Below are 25,162 nucleotides of genomic sequence, written 5' to 3' on the forward strand. Positions count from 1 at the left end.
CGCGCATATGCTATTTGTTATTTAAAAGCGGTTGTTAAAAGCGTTTCTTACCTTGTAAAGAGGTAGATAAACAATCCGACAGCAACGAGCAGTAGAAGGTATCTTCCCTTAGTGAGAGACGAAAACCAAACCCAGCGACCGCGGTGAAGTTGGTTTTAAGTTGGATATTTGACGTTTTAGTCTATGTATTAGACCAGACATTTACTCTGAGGGGAAACTGTTCTGTACAATCCAGTCTGATTCCGAGCCAGCACCTCCAACTATTTTGAGTGCACTGCCGACTTCCTGTTTTCAAAATAAAAATGTGGGATATTTAAAGCAGAGGTACTGCATTAAAAGATAACAAAAAAAAAGTATTAACATGTTCCAGCATTCATTTTTATTTATTTAATCACATGACCAAAAAATATTAAAATGAAATGATTATTTTTAAATAAGAAAAAAGAATATGAAGGGTTTGGAAATGTAATAGAACAATGGGCATATTTCATAAAACCAGAAGAGTTAAAATGCAACAATTTACTGCTTAATTAAATCCTGTGTACTTTAACCTCAATCTGATCTTGAGTCTATTGATCACATAACCTGCCACTGAGCTAAAACACTAATATATAAACATTCAAAATAGATAGATAGATAGATAGATAGATAGATAGATAGATAGATAGATAGATAGATAGATAGATAGATAGATAGATATGATTATTATTATTATTTTTTTTTTAAAGGCGTATCTCATGCAGTCAGTGGAGCACTATGATCCCAAGTTGATTTTGAGTCAAACAATCACATGACCTGGATGCTATTGAGCCAAAATGCTAATATTTCAATAAAATTTTGATAGAAAATTATTTAGAGATTTGAGATGAAGCATATCTCATGCAGTTAGTGAAGCTCTTTGATCTCACACTGATTTTGAGTCAGGTGATCTCATGACCTGAAAGCTATTGAGATTAATTACTAATATTTCTATTTTGAAAAAAAAAATGAAAGAAATAATCAAGTGGTTGAAATGTTAAAAAAGAGGCATATGTTATGACAAGAGCATAGGTCTTTGATCCCAAATTGTTCATGAGTCACACAACCTATGATGTGAGAAATGATTTAGAGATTGGAAAAGTAAAAACAAGAGTTGTATCTAATTCAAACAGCAGAGGAATTAGATCTCACACATGTTAAGAGTCAAATGATCGCATGACCATGATGCTATTTCCCTTAAATGCTAATATTTCAATTAAAAAAAATATTCATGCAAAAGGCACAGTTCTCTGACTCCAGGTTTACCTAAACCAGTGTTGCTGATGTTGGAGTAGTATGAAGATTTGGCTGTGGTCAGGGAGTTCTTGTAATGTTGAAGACAATCCATGTACATTTGGTGGTGCACAGTGAGTCCAGTCTTTTTGAACTGTCGCTCCTGTTGACTGCCAGTGGCGTCGAGCTGGCGGAGGTCAGGGGTGAAACAGGGAGCAGTGTGAGCAAATGAGACTGAACTGATTTCCAAGGGATTCAGGGTGGGAAGAGGAGAGGCAGTTGTTCTAATGAGTCACCAAGTCAGCAGGGAAGGATGCTGGGGGAGGGGCTGATCAGGGGGGAGAGATCTGTGGTGTTGATGTGTTTAATGTGTCTGAAGGAGATGGTACGTTGTTCTCTGGCTTTGTGTAATTAGGTTTGAATGTCAAAAAGTACAGATTTGTGATCAGAAATGAGGAAATCAATGACATAAGTGTTAGTGAGGATGATGTCAGTGCAGCAGAGTAAGTCCAGTATGTGACCTTTGTTATGGATAGGAACATCGAAATGTTGTGTGATACCAAGACAGTCTAGGAGTGATGTGAAGTCATTAGAAAAGATATAGGATGGGTTGTCAATATGAATGTTGAAGTCACCAAGGAGGATAACAGTGGGGGACATTGTGCATACAGTCGTTAGCAGTTACAATGAGAATTCATTGAGGAAGACCGCAGAGGGTTTTGGTGGACTGTAAATGATAACAATGATTGTGGGTCTGGGGCCTGTGAGTTTGACAGCCAAACACTCAAAGGAAGAGTGATGGGGGACAGTGATAGTAGTGACTTTGATAATACCACAGAAAAGGAGAGTGATGCCACCTCCCCCCCAGTAGTGCAGGGTTTACTAATAAAAGAAAAACCCAGTGGGACAGCCTCTCATTAAGCTGGGAGAAGTCATTTGGATGTTGCCAAGTCTCAGAGAGGCAAAGAATGTCCAGGTTGTGATCCACAATAAAATCAGCAATCAACATAGCCTCATTTCTGAGAGATCTCATGTTAAACAGAGTTTCAGACAGGTGAGTGGTGTGTATGTGGTCGCTTTGCATTGGGGAGACAGTACACTATGACCTACAGTTCAGGCACTGCAGGAAGGGGGGCGGGGCTTAGTGGACCAGAACGAGCAGATGTTTGTGTTACAGTTGTGTTGAGTGTACTGAAAGTTCCATCCAGAGCCACAGTGGATTTATCTTGGTCGTTTGAGGATGGAATAGTGGGGTGCAGGCTGAAGTGGAGGGATCCTCGTGAAAACTCTGGAGACTCAGCATCTCTGCAGCAGAGTAACAGAGTGGCAAAGTAGCGCTTATGAGAGTCAGACCCAGTGCAATCCCAAAAATCAGATGCCCTGTTTTAAATTTGCCCATAAACTTAGAAATGTCTGTTTTGCATTTCACTTTTTCAGGTCTGAGCAACATGTACCAAAGGTCGAATCCAGATATTTTCTGAATTATAGTAACTTACCATTTTATTACCATAGTATCAACACAAATCAAACACAATAGTATCAACTTCATTCCAAAATCTAAAAAGATATAATCTGTGGGTTTTTATCATAAGCAAAAACTTTTTTTTTCATTGTAGATGAGTTACAAAGAGAGGACAACGAAAGACATGGAAAGGGAAAGACAGATGGTAAAAAGGATGAAGAGGGGGAGATTATCACTGTAGATGCAGAAGAAATTTTAGCAGCAGAAGAAGAAGAAGAAGGGGACAGTTAATAGTAAGTACTGAAGTGATTTGCATTGGCGTAGTTACACACACACACACACACACACACACACACACACACACACACACACACACACAAACACACTCAGAAAAAAAAGAAAGAAAGAAAAAAAAGGAGATTTCAACCAGCAAAGTACCTGCATAGGGGAAGAATAGCAAAAGCTATAACTAAAGGTGTCAGCAATCTCTGTTACATTTCTTTGTCAAGCTGTACTCCTAGGGGTATGTGGACACACTGCAGGGGGCACATGAAAAGATTTGATCATTATTTCCAACTTAAAAAAACTGAGATCAGCCCGTTAGTAAAATGGTTCATGTGCACTGCAAACTAGTTTCCTCTGGAAGACAATAACCTGTGGCACAACCGCATCAAAATCAGAACAGATGCTCACCTGCTTACAAAGGACAAGCTCAGGTGTCTCATTAGACTTCAGTTAACTGGTAAATGGAAAGTAAAACTGTTATAGAGAGTCTAAATATTCTTTTTTTCAGTGTTTTGTTCCTGATTTGTAAAGTTTAAATGCCTGTTTAAAGAGGGCTTATTGAACAGGACTCCATTTTTGTAGTAAATGTTACAGAAGCTTATTTATAACAAAGGCAGGTTGATTATTTTCATTTTTTGTTAATTTATTAATTTATCTGTATTGTTTAATTGTTTTCAAGGCAACAAATTATTTATTTCCTAGGTTTAATTTGAGATAAAGAGAAGAAAATGCCATAAAATTAAATGTTTACATCAAGGAGACTAAATGATTTTTAGTCAGTAATCAGTTTTGTTATATTACCTTTGGATAATCATCAACATGCTTGAGTGAGGGGGTACTCAAGACATAACAAAAAGGATCAGGGGGTACACAAGAAAAAAAAGGTTGGAAACCACTCATGTGCAGTACAGCAAAAGAGATGTGAGACAATCCTGTGTCCACAGGAGGGCAGCAAAATACAAACACAAAGTTTCACTTCACTTCAGAGTGAGAACTTGATGATCCCTGCTGCCCCCGTGACCTGGACCCTGATAAGTGATGGCAGATGAGATGAGATGAAGGATGAACAATTAACTAGTAACAGTTGGGATGCCAATAAATTTGTTAAAATAAACACTAATGTAATGTAATGACTAATTTGTCATTACATGAGTTTCCCTATATCTATGTCAGTATGTTTTCTGAAGCCTGTCTCATGAAGCGCTTCAGATTTCTGAGCTTTTATTTCTGCAAATGTCCCTGCCTTAATACAGGCGGCTGTGGCATGAGACATAACATTTCGTTGACATGATTTTTCCGCCTCTATCATGTTTTTTTTTCTGACAACAACCAGACATACACAGAAATAGTGGCACACAGATCGGTGGCAGTGGTTTTGACAGAAGAAAGGAAGGCATAAGTTCAGGCTTAAAGCCTCATTGCCACGGCCTGTGATGCCATGTTGTTCCCAACTTTTATGGGGGTGGGTGTTACGGCCTCCTGCCACTAGGGCCTGCTGCAGTTTTGTGTCTTCCCCTTTTCTTTGTTTTGTGTGTCCCTGCAGGCCCTGTGGGAGGTGTTTGTACACCTGGGTGGATCCCTCAGGTGTTTTACTTCTGGTCAGCCGAACTCATTCTCAGGGTGCTTCCCAATGTGCCAAAATGCAGTCTCCTATCTCCTCCCTCCTCCGCGGCACCGGAAGTAGTTTGTGAGCAGCCATATTGGAGGACATTCCAAAGCGCCAAATGCGCTCGGAGGAGAGAGGAGAGAGGAGACTGAGCTGGAGGAGGCATAATCGAGGAAACACAAGTGCAGGCTTCGCGGAAGTCATCTCCACTGACAGACACGCCCCCTTGTGACGTATCAGAGCCGGCTATAAAGCGTCAGCTGTCCACATGTGTGAAACGTGAGCACCATGGAGCAAGACAAGCTGTTTAAGTGTAAAGTCTGGCTCACACTACAGGGTTCTCACCCAGATTTAACCCCGATTCGGTCCTCCCCACAATCAGGGAAGAAATCTGGTCGGGGACTAAAATCGGGCCCGATGTTGGGCGAAGATTATCTTCTAGTGTGAGCAGTTGACAGACGAATCTTTAGCCCCACGATTGTCTCACAGACTCATCGGAGCCGCCCCGATAATTTTCAAATATGTTTGATATTTATCTGGATGATTACAACATTCATTCTCACTGAGGATGACAACAGCCAATTAGAAAGAGCCCCAGAGACCGGACAACAGACAGACGCAGGCTCAAAGTGAAACTGAAAGGCTCCGGGTCAGCTGACTGCGCGCTCCACTGGCCCACTCCAGCCAGTTCAATAATGCCTTTAAAAATAACACATAACCACGCCATTTCCATGCAGTAGCAAACTGTTGTTTTATCAGTGATCGGTGTGAGATCATGCAATTTTTGGCTGATACAGCAGCAGTTTCACCTCTGTCCCTCTACGTGCGCGTAACGGATGAAAGGCACCGCTGCAGACAGCTCCGCTTTTTTCTCTCCTCCTGTCCCACCAGTGCGCTAAGCAGTGCTTATAGCAGAATAAACACATTATTTATGAACACAAAGGGGCCCCAATATAAGAATTAAAAACTATCACTCTGGGCCTGGGAAAACGTGACATTTTTCTTTTTCATTCATGAACATATTCATGTTAAACTGATCTAAAAGTGAATATGAATTTTCTGCGGTTGAGCGCCCTGTTGTTTACATTTTTTTTTGCTTAATTTAGTTTCTCCCGTGCGTTCAGACCGGTTTATCCAGCTGTGATGCCGTCATCACTAAAATACATCGCTTCATGTGACGCTCCTGAGGAGAGGACATCTCAATGCTCATAAAATGAACCTCCTCGTCTCCTCTCTCCTCTCTTTGTTTCCTCGCGTCTCCGGCATGCATCTCTGGTGGGAGGGACTAAGACGCAAGTGGAGGAGGTGAGTGGAGGAGGCGAGGATGGAACTTTGGAGCTTTGAGAAGCACCCTCTGACGCAAGTGGAGGAGGCGAGGATGGAACTTTGGAGCTTTGGGTGCTTCTCAAAGCTCCAAAGTTCCATCCTCGAGTGGAGTGGATTAATTTTTTTACTCCAGCCCGGGATTGGGACGGGACAGGATTTTTTCTCTGGGAGTAGGACGGGACAGGAGTGAAAATCCGCCCCCGTGTCATGCTCTAAGTAGCACCTAAACGACTTAATATGAGCCTAAAAGTCACGTTGTAGCAGTGTTCTCTTCGCCTCATTGTGCAGGCAGGTAGAGTATGGCACACTTGAGGGCAGCCCCGTGACAAAATATAAGGAAATGTCCAACCAGGTCCTGCTTGGGACTGTCAGAGGTCACAGATGTCCACTAGGTGCTGTGGAGGGTGTTTTGCTGAAGGCACAGGTGGGACATGCAGCCATATACTCTCCCACAGCTTTCTCCATAGACGGCTAACAACATCTCTGCTTGATTACCAACAGAGTAAGCTTCACTCCTAGATGACAGGTTAGCAAAGAAGTGTGAGCCCAATGGATAACTTGTGACCTTACTACCTCAGGCACAAACATCAGGTTTGGTGGACAGTCACTAGGTGCTGGACACTCACCATTAGCTTGCTTGACCACAGACTCTATTTGCCAAGTTACCGCTCCAACCACATGGTTAAGTGGAAGGATGGGTTTAGGCTCCTTGGCAACAGACTCAGGGTAAAATAGGCAAGACAAGGCGTCAGGTTTAGCATTCTAAGACCCTGGACAGTAAGACAAGATAAAGTTAAAGCGATTTAAAAACAAAGTCCATCTGGCCTGACACGAGTTCAGTCTCTTAGCTGTCTTGATATACTCAAGTTTTTTATGATCAGTCCATGCTATGAATGGATGCTCAGCCCCTTCCAGCCCGTGTCCCCACTCCTCTAAAGCGACCTTCACTGTCGGCAATTCTCGATTACCCACATCATAATTTCCCTCATCAGGGGTAAACTTATGTGACAGGAAGGCATGGGGTGGAATTTGTCATCCTTGGCTGATCTCTGAGAGAGGGCTGCCCCAAGGCCCTCAATGGAGACATCAACCTCCACCACAAACTGTCGATGTGGGTCCGGGATCTGGAGGATAGGAGCTGAGGTGAACATAGTCTTAAGTTTCTGGAAAGCTTCATCTGCCTGTGGAGTCCATTTAAACTTAACATGGGGAGAAGTCAGTGCATGCAATGGTGCTGCTAAAGCACTAAAGTTCCAGATCAACCTGCGATAGAAGTTTGCAAAGCCTAGGAACTGTTGCACACTTTTTCTGTTGGTAGGGATAGGCCAATTAGCCACAGCACTGACCTCAGCAGGTTCCATTTTGGCTTTTTTCCCGGTGAGATGATGAAGCCCAAGAATGAGATGGAGTTGACATGAAATTCACATTTCCCAGCCTTCACATACAGCTGCAGAACTTGGTGAACATGCTGAATGTGTGTTCTCTCATCAGGGGAAAAAAATCAGTATATCATCAAGGTAAACACAAACTGGTTCAAAAAATCCTTTAAAACATCATTTACCAAGGCCTGGAAAAGTGTATTTCTGACTGGCCTTTCCCAAATTTCATTTTCCGTAAGGTTGCATAAATTGATGTGAGCTTGACTCATCCACCCACTTCCTCTGCCCTGCCATGACCTCTGCTGAGCTGTTTATTTTGTGCTGTTTTTGCAGGTCATAGTGTTTGAAGAGCAAGAAACAGACAGTAAAATTCAGTTTTCCAGCATCCCAGACTATGGTATGCCTGTTGATGCCCAGTGAGCACAGGAGGGAAGAAGAGAGGACGGAGGAGAGGAAGACGAGACTGCAAGATAACACCATTTCAGAATAGAAACAGGAAGCAGAATCAAAATTTTACTTTTATCCAAAAGTTGTGTTTAAATTGGAGGTCCCAAAATGACACTGGACGGCCATCCTTTGAACATCTGTTTTCTCAAAGGGCTCACTCACTCACTCCTGCTCAGGCGTCCACTTGACATCCAAAAAGCCCTGGTTCAAATATTGAACTGCAATTTGACGTCCAAGTGGGGACATGGTCAGAGGTCCAAATAACAGACCTAAGTTGAACGTTGCGTAGACGTCCAGATTTGGTCTTTGACCGACAGGCGTGTTATAAACTTGATCTCAGAAGTGTCAAAAGTATTCACATTCATTACTAAGTTAGAAGTGTAGAGAGTAGGGCTTAAAAAGACTTTTGTACAAGTTGAAGTATCAACTCAAGCTTCTTGCTTAAGTAAAAGTGTAAAAGTACAGGTTTTAAAACTACTTCAAGTATAAAAGCAAAAGTAACTTAAGGGGAAAAAATGCCATTAAGGTCAACAGCTTAGGCTGTGCCACAGGGTCCTAAAATTCACCCCCCTGGCTGAAAAATAATTACTCCAGGAAAGTATAAATACCCCAGATTTTTATTTAAGTGAGGTAATAAAGTATTTTTACTGAGTTACTTGACACCTCTGCTTGATCTGCATGTCCATCAGACGTCTAATTTTTTGTGGGTAATTTGCATATTTTTCTTTTCAGCCAAGAAATGTGCTTTTCCAAACCTTCAGGCCGAACGAGTCAGAGCTCAGACACACAGTGATTACTTCTGGTGTACATACAAAACACTCAGACATAAGCAAGGTTCTTCTCAGTTATTTCCTTGTTTGAGCTTTAATCTCTCTCTGAGACAAAAACGCTGTGGCAAATAAACAACCTTAAGATCACATGCATAAAACGTAGGTCACATGAGGAGATGAGAGTGGAAATGAGGAAAATGTGGGGCTTGAGTGTGAAGGGTTTTGTGCCTTAGAGAAGCCCTCAAAGAGAAAAGCTCTTTATAACTGACATTAAATACTGAGAACATGTACCGCTAAGTTTGTAAGTTGATTTATGGGTCAGTCAGCTCTTGTGTACTTCATCTTAAATATTGCTTGATACGTCATTCATTTCAGAGGCAAAAAAAAAGAGTTCAAATAATTTTCAGGCAAAAGTGAAACAGTTTCAAGGCCTAAAACTCCTCTGTAGCTTTGAGACACCACATGGAGTAAGAGCACAGAATCTGATTGTGTGAAACCACTGAGAGAGCATAGACGATGAAGAATTTGAACCTTTCAACAGTGACTCTAATAAAATGCTGTGACACCAGTTAAGCTTGATAAAAGTGTTACATTCATAGACTTAATGAAGTGGACAGGGTGGCTTTTGCCATCAGACAGTTTTGAAGCTGAAGAACCCATGTCACAGGCACCATCAGCCAGAGTCTGTGCAGTAGAGACTGTAGCCCTGTTTCCACCAAGTGGTTCAGTTCAGTTCTTCTCAGTACGCCACACATTTTGGGACATTTCCATTGACTAATCCAGGGACATGTCCTCAAACCACTGACACGTTCCATCCCGATTTTTAATACCCTTCTGCTGGGGTGCCTGACACACCGATCTGGCCCCAGACGGTGGAGCTACAGAATCGTCACTTCCTGTGTGACAGAGGCTGCTGTATCTCTCCTGGCGGCACACAGCCTTCTCTGAAACAAAGCTTGATTGTTCTTTGTAACAAAGAGCCACATGACAATCACAGAGAAGACGAGTGGCTGGATGTCTTCCATTGTTGCTCTTTGCTCACTGTGTCAAGTTTTTCCTCTGCGTTGGATTTATTAGCGGAGTAAAATTTGTCACACTGCTCTGGCATCATGCAACTTTTTATAGTTATTTGTTGGTCTTTTGTGCTTTTAACTGGATAAAAGAGAGGACAGTGGCTGGAGCAGGAAACAGGGCAAGGTTAGACTCAAACCCAGGCCACACACATGAGGGTGAACTCTATGGAGCACGACCTAAACCATTGGGCCAGCTGCGCTCCAGGCAGCACACTATCACATAACTGGCGCTGAACTGACTATCGGCATCCGGCTTGCATGCCCCCTACCAAGAAGGGCATAATTGGAAACACAAACAGGATCAGACTTTACCGATCCAACCCATCCAAACCAAACCGCTTGGTGGAAACAGGACTTATGAGGGACTCTGAGAGAATCTGAGATGACCCAAGTGACAACAAATCCATGTTCTTTGTTTTCTTTAAATCAAGCTGATTGTATGTGGTGTGGGTGTGGATGAACTCTTGAACCACTATACGTGAGGGGTTTGTGTAAGCATTCTTTATTAGCAGTTAAGAGCAGCAAGCGTTCTTCGTTGCACAGAGCATTGTGGAAATTTACTCCATTGTGTGAAATAACTTAAGCAGCAGCAACATTGAATAGAAAACTAGTACCATAATATAAAATACCTGGAAAATATAATATAAAATAGCTGGAAAATATAAAATACATTTAAACCAAAAAATAACCCATAACTGCTTGACTTTAGCTCACATCAGAAGAAGACAAAGGAAGAAGGAAAACCATTAGTCTTGCGTCTATATGTGTTGCAAAAAAACTAAATGTGAGTGTTTTAAACCTTAGCTCAACTGTGTATTTACAGGAAGTCAGGGATTGAATAACGGTCTTCTGGCTCATCTTCCCCTGGGAGAGCCTCTCCGGGTCCAGGCTCAGAGGTGGGAGCTATAGGAAAGAGTTCAGTTGGATGCTGCAGTAACTGATGTGGTGGTGGTGGTGGATATTTATCATTAATGGCTGAGGTGATACATTTGGGGCACAGTTGTCTAATGCAGGGTATGTAGCAACACATGAACAAGGTTAGAATAGAGACCGCTGTTATTAATGAAATGAACACAGAGAATATCACATTTTTCCATGAACCAAGTGTTTTGTTTAGCCAATCAGTGATAGGATTGTATATGCTGGAGTGTTCAGCTAGTTCATCAGACTAGCTATTAGTATAAAACTGTATTATACGTAATAATGGCCCTCATTTATCACACCTGTGTATGCCTGAAAAATGGATGTACACTCCTTTCCACGCACAGATCAGCATTTACCAATCTGAACATGGGCGTCAGGTGCACTCAAATCCCACGCCAGGTCTGAGTTAATGCAGGCAAGTTTCATGTCAGTGGGGAGCGCGGTGCAGCGAGGGAAATCCGTCTGTGGAGGAGAATTATTACATCATATGAGCACAAAACATTTTCAGACATAAAAACTGATGTTTTAAGGTTAATATTTAGATCCTTGAATGAGATATGACACCAAGAATGTTTTTAACATTTCACTGTTTTTCCACCAATCTTTAAAATACTTTGCTATGAAAGAGCAGGAAGAGCTGTCAGCTGATTTCTCCCCATAAAAAAATGTGTTTCCTTTATTGGTTAACTTTAGAAAAATACAAAAATCAAAATAAAGAGGCGGTCATGAGTTTTTAAAACACTCCCATGTCCATGAGAACATTCAGAGAACGCTGGATCAAACTTTTAGCACAGATTTTATTAAGGAAGCTGTATTGATTACAGCTTCTTTCAGAGCTCAAACACAGCTTTAAAAGATAACTTTCCACGTTTCTGGACCTGAACGGAAACATTTAATAATATTGTGGCTTCTAATAGTCAGACATCACAGATGAATTATTCGAGGTATAAACGAAGGATGTGTAAATGTTTAAAACTCTGCTGTATTTTACTTTGTCACATCCACGCTGCTGAATCACTGCAGTAATTTCCTTGCAGGTGAGTTTATTTCTGATTCGCTCTACTTTTCTGACTACCAAACAACGTGGCATCATTTCCTCTCTACCTCTGTTGCTATGGCGTTGTGGATTACCAGCGGAGAAGTTCCCTTTTTCCCGAAACATGTCCGTCCATGTCGTAAATTCCGTGAGTTGGACGAGCTGAACCTTGAATATTTAGGGGCGTGTTATGTAAATTACGATTGTTTTCAGCCGCCAGGTTTATCAAAAGCTGATCAGGATCAAGATTGATAAATGAGGGCCAACATGTGTCAGCCAGTCTATTATTTTAAAGACAAAATTAATAAGATAAACCTTTGAATTACTACAAAAGGGACATTTAAAGCAGTGATGGCAAGAACATATTTCATGGAAAAATGTTGTGTGTGCAACATTCCTTATAACTCAGTTAATCTCCATGTTTTGTAGACACACAGTCACATGCAGACTAATCAAAATTCAGGAGCCATCTTATTGTCAGCCACCTTACCGAGTGTCTCAAACTGGCTGTAGAGCCACACTATGAGGCACTCACAGACATATTCAGTCACAGCCATCTCACTGATATGTGTCTTTTATATGGTGTTTTGAAGTGATGCTGCTTTAACATGTAACTGATGGTAGCTGCAGGTAACTGAATGGCACTGATTGAGAATTTACTAAACACATTAGAGTTCCATTTTCTCATAATATAAAGGGTTAAGCTATAACATCCAAAGAGTTTCAGAAGGTAAGCAAAACAGCTTATAACACTTACATTTAAGGGACTTTGTTATAAATGATACATCTAGACTTGTTAAAACTGGAAACACAAAATGTGTTTTCCATTTTTCCTCAAGACTTCTATAGGTAGATCTTGCATTCACTCCGGTTGGTGACCACTACTTTAGAGCATGTGATAAAGGTGACTGAAAACACTCCAAGAAATAAAATATTATACCGTGGTGCCAGGAGAGAAGGTCAAACCTCCATATTGGGGTCTGTGTGCCATACTCCCTCATTTCCCAGGGATGGTTTCTCCGCCCGTGTGTGCCAGACAAGTACCTGGTAAGAAAATGGAACATAAATGACAGCTGCATTAGTAACACGCTGTTCCCTTGATGCACTTCTTCAGTTCACTCTGGCCCTTTTAGCTCCCCGCCCTGCTTCATGTTCTTCAAAACAGTCAATCCCAGTTACAGCTCCAACAGGGCCTCTATGTGTAAAGTGCTACTTGAGTGTGAACCCAGCATTAGACACGTGACTGCAGATGCTGTGACACAGTGTGTGTGCTTTTCCCCTTACAGTGGGACATCTGTTCTGCTCTCAGGTTTTAAGGGTGTGTCATTGTGTTACTGAGCCTTCAGACTAGGTTCATTTTGCCCACGACACCAGACAAACACCCTGGAAAAGGATGGCAAGAGGAGCAGGGGCGGGGAAAGAAGAAAGTGTCAAGCTCATTTCCTCTGCTCCTCTCTGTGTTGGAACTCTCCCTCCTCTTCCCCTCCCGCCTCTCTGTCCATCCCTGCACTCATCTGTAATCAGTGTGACGTCCCCATTCCCTGTAAGTCCACTCTCTCCACCACTCCCTGAATCCCCTCCTTTCATTTACCCCTGTGAATGGCCAGGAGGGAGCAGAAAAAGATGGCTGAAAGCATCTCTCTTCCCCTACTTGTCCTTCTCCTCCTCAGTCTCAGTCTCAGTCTCGGTGTTTGTGAGTGCTTGTGAAGGTGACTGCAGTGTGGATACTGGCTATCTAAATATGGAATTAGATTTTGTCAAACAAAAAAATAATAATTTGCAAAAAAATATACACAAATTTGAAAGATATAATCGACACTCAACAAAAATATAAACAAAACACTTTTGTTTTTGCTCCCATTTTTCATGAGATGGACTCAAAGATCTAAAATTCATTCTAGATAATACACAATATTACCATTTCTCTCCAACGTTGTTCACAAATCTGTCTAAATGTGTGATAGTGAGTACTTCTGCTTTGCTGAAATAATCCATCCCACCTCACAGGTGTGCCACATCAAGATGCTGATCTGACATCATGATTAGTGCACAGGTGTGTGTCATGGTCTGGTTTTGGGTTCAGGTTTTCTAGGTTTTCTTGTGTTTTTGCCCTCGTGTTTCTTTGTAATTCTGTTCTTGTCTTGTGTTTGTGTGTCACTTGTGGTATGTCTTTTTGTGATTATTTTCAGTGTTTCTGTGTTTTAGATGAATTTAGTATCTGTCTTGAGTTTCCCTGTGTTTGGTTTGGTTCTCCTAGTGTTTCCCTCCTCGTTGATTGCTCCTCATGTGTTTCACCTGTGTCTTGTTTCACACCTGTGCCAATCACTCCCCTGTCTATATAGTCTCTGTGTTCCATGTGCTTTTTGTGGGTTCATTGTTTGCTGTCGCCTGTCGCTGTGCCTTCATGCCTCCTGTGTCTCCTGTGCTTTTTGTGAGTCTTCCAGTGTTTTTGGTTTTGTTTCTTTTGTTTAAGGTTTTGGATTTTCAGTTTGACTTTTGGATTTGGTTATAATAAAGTTTTTGTTTATCTGCATTTGGATCCTCCACTGCTTTTGTTTTTCCATCCGGACTTTCTCATGACAGAGTGCCTTATACTGTCCACAATAAAAGGCTGCTCTGAATTTTTTTTTTTCTTTATTGGGGGTCTGGGGACTCAGAACCAGCCAGTATCTGGTGTGACCACCATTTGCCTTATGCAGTACAACACGTCTTCTTCACATAGAGTTTATCAGATTGTCAGTTGTGGCCTGTGGAATGTTGGTCCACTCCTCTTCAATGGCTGTGGAAGTTGCTGGATATTAGTGAGAACTGGTACACGCTGTCATATACGCTGGTCAAGCACATCTCAAACATGCTCAATGGGTGACATGTCTGGTGAGTATGCTGGCCACGCAAGAACTGGGACATTTTCAGCTTCCATGAATTGTGTACAGATCCTTGCAACATGGGGCCGTGCATTATCTTGCTGAAACATGAGGTGATGTTCATGGATGTATGGCACAACAATGGGCCTCAGGATCTCATCACGGTATCTCTGTGCGTTCAAAATGCCATCAATAAAATGCACCTGTGCTCTTCGTCCATAACAGATGCCTGCCCTACCATAACCCCACCACCACCATGAGCCACTCCATCCACAACACTGACATCAGCAAAGCACTCACCCACACAACGCCACACACGCTGTCTGCCATCTGCCCTGAACAATGTAAACCGAAATTCATCCGTGAAGAGAACACCTCTCCAGCGTGCCAGACGCCATCGAATATGAGCATTTGCCCACTCAAGTCTGTTATGGCGACAATCTGGAGTCAGGTTAAGACCCTGATGAGGACTACGAGCATGAAGTTGAGCTTCCCTGAGACGGTTTCTGACAGTTTGTGCAGAAATTCTTTGGTTATGCAAACCAATTTTTCCAGCAGCTGTCTGAGTGGCTGGTCTCAGACGATCTTGGAGGTGAACCTGCTGGATGTGGAGGTCCTGGGCTGGTGTGGTTACATGTGGTCTGCTGTTGTGAGGCTGGTTGGATGTACTGCCATATTCTCTGAAACGCCTTTGGAGACGGCTTATGGTGGAGAAATGAACATTCAGTGCACGAGCAACAGATCTGGTTGACATACCTGCTGCCAGCATGCCAATTGCACGCTCCCTCAATGCTTGCAACATCTGTGGCATTTTGCTGTGAGACAAAACTGCACATTTCAGAGTGGCCTTTTATTGTAGGCAGTATGAGGTACACCTGTGCACTAATCATGATGTCAGATCAGCATCTCAATGTGGCACACCTGTGAGGTGGGATGGATTATCTCAGCAAAGCAGAAGTGCTCACTATCACACATTTAGACAGATTTGTGAACAACATTTTTAAGAAATGGTAATATTGTTTATCTGGAATGAATTTTAGATCTTTGAGTCCATTTTATGAAAAATGGGAGCAAAAACAAAAGTGTTGCGTTTAAATTTTTGTTGAGTGTAACTTGAGCAAAAAATGCACAAGTTGCAATCAAAATATTCATGTAATTGTGTAAATAATTGGCCTTTTACTTTTCTTATCATCAGTTCTTTTGTTTACAGTTCTGTCCTTTTTTCACAATGATCAGACTTTTGTTCCTAATGTCAGCTTTCTCGTTTGTGCTGCCTGACTTTTTGATTGCAATTTTTGGCACAAACCTCTCAAGTGGGTGGGCTTGTCACAATGGATGGTACATAACTTTTGCGATACTTAACTTTTGCTGTATGTGACATATTAGGGGCCTTACTCTAATTCTGTGGAAACATTGCACATCGTGTATCTTTTTAAAAATATTGCATATACATTGCGATGTATCCAGTAAAAAGTTGACATTAACAAAGAAAATTTGTTCCAAAGCAAACACACGCCTGGTTAAAGTCACATAAGTCATATGTTTACAACAGTGTGTGTGAGTCCCCAGGCCAGAAGGTGGCGCTGGAGCCCAACTGAATAGATCCTCCTTTATCTTGACAGACAGGGGATAATTAGACAGCTAGCAAGCTCTAGTAGGCTTTATATTGATTAGATATGTTTAATTAAGTAATATCAAGTTACATTTTGCTGTGGATTAGGTTCATGACTTGTGATACATGAGATGGTTTGCCAGTCACATTAAAAACTGCATTTTTGTACTTTTGCTCATTTAGGACAGCACTGTTGGACTTCTACTCAGGAAAGGGATTATGAATAATTTCTTCAGCAGCAAATGCAGCAGACTAGTTTCACTCACGTCCATACTTTACCATCTGCACAAACACCCAAACACTGACTGTTCAAGTCAATCTGACCAACATGAATCAGTGTTAGAAAAAAAAATTACCTTAGTGCAATTGGCTGCTTTAGGCTCCAGCTCATCGCGTGTAACAAGCTGCTGAAGCAAACTGCTCTCCTGGTAGCCTGCTCTCATCCTAAGAAGCTTGAAATATGCATGTGGCTTGAAAAGGATAAGTCTCAAGTTGATGGCAAAGCCGGCCATGTCAATGGCAAAGGGTCGACCAGGGTCGAACGCCACCTTCCAGCCGTAGACCTTCCCAGCTGCATTGACCTTGAGGGACTCATACCGCAAACTGCCCACAAAGGCCACAGGCCAAACTGAAACTTTCTGGGTCCATCTCATCTAACAGAAGGAGAGTTGGAGGAGAGAAGAGGAGGAAGGAAAAAGGATATTAGTCCACCGAACACATAACATCAACACACTCTATGTGGGCATCAGTGTGCCATCTTGACAGCAGAACGCGGACGGAGGGTTTATTCCAGCTGAAGCTATGATTTGTTCTAAAATCAGTGGATTTTAACCATGCCACTGTATTAGCAGCTGCCACACAACTATGGGCTGCTGATTTTAAAGTTGCACACACTACAAACAACATTTGTCCACATTTAGCACTAAGACATCCCTTTTTTTGCAGACTTGGAGAAATATTTTTTAACTATATTGTCAATTAGTATGTATAAATGTTGAATATTATCTAAATGTATGATGTTTTATATTATTTTATCAAGAAAAGAAAATTTAGCTTCTTTTCTAAACACTTAGTTTACATTCTAAATAGTTAGATAAGATTTTTTAAATATTTGAAAATGAAATATTTTCTGCTACAAAACTTCCAAAAACATCTCCTATACATTTTAAGACAATGGTTTAAGCAAAATCATTTTTGTTGTGACAGCGTTTTGTGAGCGAGAAACAGATATGAGACCCTTTTGTACAGTGAGATGTTGCAAAGAGGGAGGAAAAGGCTGTCTGTGCTCCTCATGACACGGGCTGGCTGTCTGTGCCCCATATGACATGGCCCATGTATCCTAATGGTTTTAACAGTGTGTGTTACACATGAGTTGTATTGATGGGCTTTGCTATGTTGGCCAATTTTTAAGGAAAGTATCAAAAAGATTCACTGAGACAGCCGATTTGTGCTGTGTGAAGCACAGACAGTCTGCGCTCCTCTGTAACATTGCACTGTACAGCAGGGTCTCATATCCACTGCGTTCCCTCCTCACTCATGGTTACAAAATGCCTGAAATATAAAGGGTCCTCAGTGAAACTCCCTGTGTGTGATCTCGATGAAACCTTTTGAGGGTGAAAGGGTGACTAAGAATAGCCTAAATTTTAATCATTGCTTTGTGCTTTTTCACTGGACACTATCTCCAACTTTTTCTTACCCTCCAAAAAGGAAAACAAAGACATTTGTTCATGGTTCCTACTTAAAATTAGTTTTATCTTTACCAAAAAGCAGAATCTGTCCTGCTTTTCACATTTTACCCCATGGCTTGTGGTTGTGATATCTTTGCTTGAATAACAACTTTCATATTTAAAAGACATGGCACACATCCTGTACATGGGATTCAAAGACATTAGCGGACACAATTTCCTGAACTTTGTAGAGATCATTGATTACAAGTTAAATTTGATTTGATTTTTTTGAATTTGTTCTGATTTTATTCTTAGACCATCAAGTGGCATTGTGGCGACAGTGCAATATGTTTAAAGGGGGATGAGTGGAAGTACCGCGATGGCAGGTGCAGCTGTTGAATTCAGTGAGGGGGGCCCCTTTGCAGAATTTTCCCAAGGGCCCCATAGAGGTCTGAACCAGCTCTGCACATAACCCCTAATTCATGCATACAGCGTGGGCGACGCTCTGAGCGCTGATCTGAGCAATGCTGCAGTTTTTGGGCACACCCCAATTCATACTGAATGCGTCTCTACAGCGCAGCAGGGCAGCGCCCATAGCAGCTGGATAACACGCAAGATCACAGGAGAACCACATGTTCCAGCAGGATTTCATGACAACGTACTTGCATGGTGATTAATTAGCATGTTGAACTCACCTGGTCCTCCCAAAACTTCAGCACCTCCAGTCCATGCATTCTCCTTTCTGTTGGTGTCTTTATAGAAAGGATGTGTTGTGTCATATAGAATAAAGTTTTTTGCCTGCAAGATGAACTTTTCCTCATCCAAAATGTCATATTTCCTCTGGATCTGACCTGCTGATGACTTCTGGCCATGTGCCAGTGATGTAGTTTCAATAAACAAGAGTGAGACTTACGACCCGGAGCCAGAACATGGTGCTTTATATTGGAATGACTGGATAGCCTGATTTTTTCTGTATCTGATTTCCTGTTTGCTACAGTCTGCTGTGCACACATTTACACATTTGTGACGTGTTTCTGCAGCACACTCCAGCAACAACAGCCTCACAGAGACACAGCCGCGCACAGCCTTTGGTGATTGCAGCACCGGCGGATCGCAGCGTGTGCTGTGTGAATGCAATGATTGACTAGAGTGGTTTCTATGCGATGCACACGCTTTATGTGTGAATGAAGGGTTATAGTGTAATGAGTGTTTACCATATTTTGGGTTCCCTGATCAATCCCAAGTTTTTTCATAACAGCCTAATAGTTGCTGAACTTGTAACACCTTCCAGGTCACATGATTTACCCACTTTATGATCTGGACATACTTGGTACATACTTAAGACCAGTAACGTGCGGTGAGGTCCATGAAGAGGGAGGCACGCAGCCAGCTAAAGTTGAAATTTCTATTTGTGTGTTATATATGCGGTGCACTGCTCACATTTGCTAATACAAACTGTTACTGGCCAGCCCTGCCCCTTTAAAGCGGTGACAGTCTGTGCTGTGTGTGTGTGTGTGTGTGCGCACGTGTAACATAGCAGAAGGAGAGACGGTCTGAGTGCATGCATGGTGAGTGTGGGGCAGGAGTACATTATTTTGGTCTTTGTTTCTTCAATAAATGTGCGGTTGTGCACTAGGTGCACCTTTTTTCCTCCTCTTTAGTCTTTTCCCTCACTTTGGCCCGGACTCCTAGACACCGGTTACCAGCAACGAGCAAAGTAAATAAATGTTAATCAGCTTTCCCATCTACGGTTCAGAGACAGACTGAAGTCCCGGAGTTAACAAGACGAAATGCCAATTTAAACCCAAAACATACGTTTACCTGCATTTCTACAGGATTTACATCAAAGGACAAAGAGCAAAATACGAACAAAAATAACTCGTATCTCAACAACACAAGAACACAGGCCAGGCACCTCCGGTATACTCTATCAAACGTCTGCACTAACAAACTATCGCGAGACCTCAAAGAGGGTGCGTTACTACAACCTGCGGAGGCAGAGAAGCGCTGTGCCTCATCGATGCCCACGTTAATCAGCGTTAGACCTTAGTACGCATGCGCGAACCTGCAAAACGTTGTGATTTCAAGTAAACGGTCTCTCTCTCTCGGAGTCTCTGCCTCCGACACACATGTCCGTCCCCTCTATTAGCCTCCCTCTTATTGACAACTCAGCAATTTCCTTTTTTATCTATTAATTATGACAAATTGTATACGAACAACTGAAAAAAAAAATTTTTATAAAAAAAAAATATATATTTTTTCTTGTTAGCCTCGGGGAGGCACTGCCTCCCCTGACCGCACACCACTGCTTAGGACATACTTACTGGAACCTTAGATCAGTAGAGCAGCTTTTAAGTATTAATGCAGGAAAATGGACAGATTTTCATAATTCACGTTAGATGACATTCTACTATTGCTTTGTTTTTTTGTCCTTACAGACATTTTCGGCCACATTACAAGGGTTTTTAAAATAATGTAGAAACTGAATGTTGCTAAAAAGCAGGAAGAGAAATATAAACCAGCTCTGACCTCCTCAAATAGCTCCAGGCTGTATGTGTTGTCATCGTCAGCGAAGTAGACAACTCCTGCTTGGCTGCTGTTTGGGTGGAAGGTTTCCCTCAGCCATAGAAGGCCCAGATTCCTCTGCATGGTGCCCCTGGGGATTCCCCAGCTACCCCTCGCCCTAAAGTTTATCGGTGACTCTACGTTAAGGTGGGTATAGTTAAGCCCACTTTGTTGGAGGAGTCTTCTCACAAGAGATGTCTTCCTTTCAGAGTCCTCCACCACGATCCAGTGCAGGTTCGGGACATTGAGAAAGGTGTTTGCTAGCCGTGTTAGCTCTGCCTTCTGGACCAGACGACTGTATGTGGGGGTGATGATGTAGATGATGGGCAGCACGTTGGACCAAGGTGGAGGCCGCCTGTACACATACTTTGAGGGACAGTTTTCCTTGCAGTCTTGACCCTGGCCACCCACCTCCTGCCTCCCCTCGACACCATCATCTGCAGATTTGGGATAAGAAGACATGTAAGGCATTAGTGGGACCTTGGGCTGTGATAAAGATCTCTTTTACTAGTTGTTGACAGGCTGCAAAAAGTGAAAGCAGGCACTGTGAGAGGATAACACAGCTGATGGACAGAGAGACAGGGGGAGCAAAGGGACGGGAGGGGATGACTCCTGCTTTTCCCTCCACATTGCCTCTGGGCTTTTCTTCATAAAGAAAGAAAAATGTGGGTCCAGCGGACATGCCCTCTTTTTATGTTCAGACACCATCACCCTCTGCCTGTCTCACTCCATTCCCCAAGCTTGCCATCAATGTGTTATTTTCCTGCAGAAAGCACAGCTTCAGGATGTTTGGCTATAACAAGGAAATCATTCAGTTTGTGTTTGACTGTAAAAAAAAACAAAAAAAACAAAAAAAACAAAGAGGATATTGCCCCAGGCGTTCCTTATCATGACTGTAACATCATGATGAGTTAGATAGGCCTTCAGACCCCTACCAAAAACATGTTGTAACTCAGCTATCATCATGTTTTAGCTCATCAGTAACTTGACGTAAAGGTTCCATATTATGCAAAAATCACTTTATTATCAATCATTTTATTAAGTATTTTAGTTAAATTTGTGGGTCTTTGTCTTTCCTCCCAGCCCACAAAATGTGATATTGACAAAACCTGTACTTAGTAGTGCTTGTGAATGTAAAATCCTGACCTAAAACGAGCTGTTTGGATTTGGGGGATTTGCCGACCAATCGACCAATCAGGAGCAAGTCTGACCTGATCCCCTCACCGCTGTTTTAGAAAATTCTTTCCAGCAGCGGGGAGATGAATGCCAAAGTTGAAGAGCCATCACTGCTCTGTTTTTGTAATGTTACGGTAAACGAGCTTCGCTGTTTTTTAAACATTGTGCACTCGGAGCTCGGTAGTCGTGGTTACACAGCGGCGCTCTCAGTGACCCGGGAGAGCGATATGGTATCAGTGGTGGCTTATTTACATAAGAAGGTCATGCCCACTAAATCAGACTGTTCTGAACAGAGGAGCTATGACAGCCTGGAAACAATGCTGCTGTGCTTGGTTTATTGGCTTTTTGGACCAAAACATGTTTCTACCATTTCATGATGAATGATCCATATTAAACTGCAGAAAAGGAGCAGAATATGAGACCTTTAAAAATTCTGAAGTCATAGGTGACTCCATCTTGGATCATTTTTTTTCTTAGATATTTTGTTTTATTGGTAGTCATTTCTTCTTTATTTACAGCAGTAGCACCCAGCACCTATTTTTGATGGAGTCTAGAAACCAAGGTCAAACCAACCGAGTCTCAACCACACTGTGGTGAAGACATGACTCTTAACTAGATGTGATTGTTTTGGAAATAAATGGAGATCACATTGTCTTTTTAACTCTACTTTTCTTTGTTCAAGACAAATTTTAACCAGATACAACACCACAAGGTAAGGTATTTATCAACACTTAGGTAAAGCTATGCTTTGAAACATAACAAGCTAACTTTGCAAGTAGTTTAGTAGCTGCTATATGGACATATAGCAGTACTCACAGCCCCGTCCTCTTAAACATCTGTAATGAGTAAGCGTAGTAAATCCTGGTTATGTCCTGCCAGTCATCTACCATTACCATTATTCATTTTATTGATAGACTCTCAAGTTTGAACAGACCACTGCAGAATAACTGCTGACTGTGGGTTGGAGTCAACATTAGCCCCTGTTTTGGCCTTGAGCTTGTGCTCCATCTTTCTCCTGTTTATCTTTCTTCTGCTCTTCTGTCTTTTTTCTGTCTAACAGTTAGGCTCCAGTGTCCACCATCACTACAAAATTAATCACAGAAATCGTTTTCAGCAGAGAAAGACACAGATCCCTCTCTACTAAACTTCATCAGCCGGCGTGGTGTTGTCATAGAGACTTTGACGTGCTGTAAATCAATCTTGTCCTGCTCCACCCGATCAGGCAGCTACTAAACAGCGTTTAGATCAACCCTTTTCTGTGCTGATAATCTCATTTTAAAGTGTGGATTATGATCAGGTATATATCTAGAAGGGAAACTTTTTCAAGATCACTTAGAAGGTTCCATGAACCTAATAGGGGCTCAATTAGGTTATCTTTATGCACACACTGGTAATCTGAGTTCATGACCAGATATCTCAGCAGGGGCAGACAAACTTGTTGTTTCTTTTACTTGCAGGTAAACATGCTGGATCAATGTTTAGTGTGGGGACCGAGTTTTGAGCTGATGATGGATAGAATATGATAATGAAATCATTAAGATGCTTAATTTCTTTTCATTGTGCTAATGGTAATCTTTTGTCACTGTTCTGCCTGAGTACCATTTGCACCTCCAACATAAGGACGATCTTTCTGCCGTGGATAGATTAACACAATCTGCTGATAGCCAGATGTTCAGCAGAGGCTGCCAGTGAGCGTGCTGCCAAAAACCCTCCGGCTTCTCTTTCAAGAGCGTAAAAAAAGGAAGCAAGTGTGCACAGCTGGGTCAAATGACACTGCCAAATATCTTTTTTAAGCCCCATTGTGTCTTCACTTAATCCCATAAGATATTAAAATCACTGAAAGCATTTCATTTTCAACACCGTTTTCATAAAAAAAGACTTAGAGAACAAAATGTTTACTCGTAGTGCTTTCTCATGCATTATTTTTTTCTTTTTAGTCGACTCAATAGATTCTGGGTTTGCCCTTAGACTGTAACAAATGTTTTTTTTTTTTTATTTATTTATCTGTCTTCACTTCTGTTGTGATGACTACCAGGAAAAAAATATTGTCCAATCACAAAGTTTTTAAGATTCCCCAATCTTTCTGAGGTCATTAGAATTCTAAATACATTTTTTTGGGGGGAAAAAAGTTTTTATTTTTCAGATATCATGTGTCCAGTAGAGAGGACATCGGAACGCCGAACATGTGAATCTGAACCTTGATGGCAATCATTTAGTGCCAAAGAAAATAGCAAAAAATGGATATAAGAGCCAGTTTAACTGTCCATTTTCCTTTTTGTTTTGCTTTTTTGTGCTTATTTGGTTTCATATGTCAAAAAGCAGTTCCCCTTCTTGGAAACACAAAGGAAAACTTTGCACTTTGTGAACATTAAATATGTTTTGCCCTTGCAGCCGGGTCTGCAACATCTTGATGCATATGTTTTTGTCTCCATTTCTGGATGGATGGCATGTTGGTGTTGTACTCAGCAATCGTAAGGGGCCTTGACACCTGGACAAACCTTCTGTCTTTCTTTGACCTTTTTTACAAAACAAACTGAAGGTGCACTTTGGCTATTTTGTGTAAACCTGTTTCATATGTTTATGCCTTTCAAAAAAAAAAAAAAAAGGGCAAAGAGCATTACTTGATTTACTGTCTCTCTAATTCAGGCCTGTTTATTTTTCAGCACACTTGACATTTCACACCACTGGTTTCTGATCTCTGCGAGGAGTGTGAGTTTGTGTATTAATAACTTGGACTTATGTGCAACCATGGAAGATTAATAATCCAAGAAGCTGAGCAAGAAGAAAAAGAAAACTTCAAATTTCTGCTGAAACAAGCTCTGAAATTCATTTCCACAGTGTGAAATCTGGGAATAATGTGGGTCTTAATGGATAGCTGACATGCTGCTTTACACTGACATGCTGTGTGGTTAAGAATATACGTTAGTGGGTTTGTATAAAATTCAAAAACATAGGAGTTTTCATCAGAGGCAGATCTTTCTGAACATAAGAGAATAATTCATATTGGACATAGTTAATTGATTTAACCTACAAATAAAAGCTATTTCTTAAAAACGTCTCCTCAGTGCTGGATAATAACAGTGGGTATGGTAATATTAACATCACAGTCTCCATCATGCATATAAAAATGAACACAGATGAGATTCATAATGACTGGACAAGTGTTATTGAGCTCTGATGAAGCCGATGGTCATGCTTTCTGAGTGGCTGGAAATGAACGGCCTGTTGTCTGAACCTGAAGTGTCGTGTTAGGTTCGAGGACCCACTTCAGGTTTGATATTGCTAGTGGAGTGTGCTGCGTACCCTTGCAAAAGGCAGGAAGTGGAGGGATGGCGCCTTGGTGCCAAACAGTGATGAGTAACATCCAGGGAATCACAATCAACACGATGGAAAGAATATCTCTTCTCCTCCGCATCTCCAGGACCGGTTATTTGGCTAAACGTGACCTGCAGGGACAAAACAGATGAATTAGCACTCTGAACTCTTCAGTAAAGTTTAAAAATCTTTGACAACCTTAAAAAAAACCTTAAAAGAGAATCAGAAATCAGAATTTGAGTTCATGTTGTAAAATACAAACAGTAACTAAGTCACTGTACACAATCTTTAATGAAAACCTATAACAAGTTGACCATGTTTGGCCCTTTGCCCTCAGGGGTAGTCATGGACATTTTTGTCCTGCTAGGTCATTTTTTGCTTCATTTTGACCATCTTTTGGTTGT

General features: G+C 41.6%; 1 protein-coding gene and 1 pseudogene across 2 annotated transcripts in view; both read right to left on the reverse strand.

The window, feature by feature from the left end:
• Nucleotides 1–271, reverse strand: part of LOC141797807 (beta-galactosidase-1-like protein 2) — a 41,558-nt gene extending 41,287 nt beyond the window's left edge. For both annotated transcript variants that reach the window (XR_012599108.1, XM_074679492.1), the window contains exon 1: nucleotides 52–271. The gene's annotated coding sequence lies outside the window, so the exon portion shown is untranslated. The remainder of the gene's footprint in view (nucleotides 1–51) is intronic.
• A 10,583-nt stretch (nucleotides 272–10,854) lies between these two features.
• LOC141798066 (galactosylgalactosylxylosylprotein 3-beta-glucuronosyltransferase 1-like) lies at nucleotides 10,855–24,858 on the reverse strand (annotated as a pseudogene).
• Nucleotides 24,859–25,162: the final 304 nt, after the last annotated feature.

The sequence above is a fragment of the Halichoeres trimaculatus genome, unplaced genomic scaffold (genome assembly GCF_033239565.1).
Source record: "Halichoeres trimaculatus isolate MK-OKI-2021-1 unplaced genomic scaffold, fHalTri1.1 fHalTri1_scaffold_9, whole genome shotgun sequence".
NCBI classification, from domain to species: domain Eukaryota; kingdom Metazoa; phylum Chordata; class Actinopteri; order Labriformes; family Labridae; genus Halichoeres; species Halichoeres trimaculatus.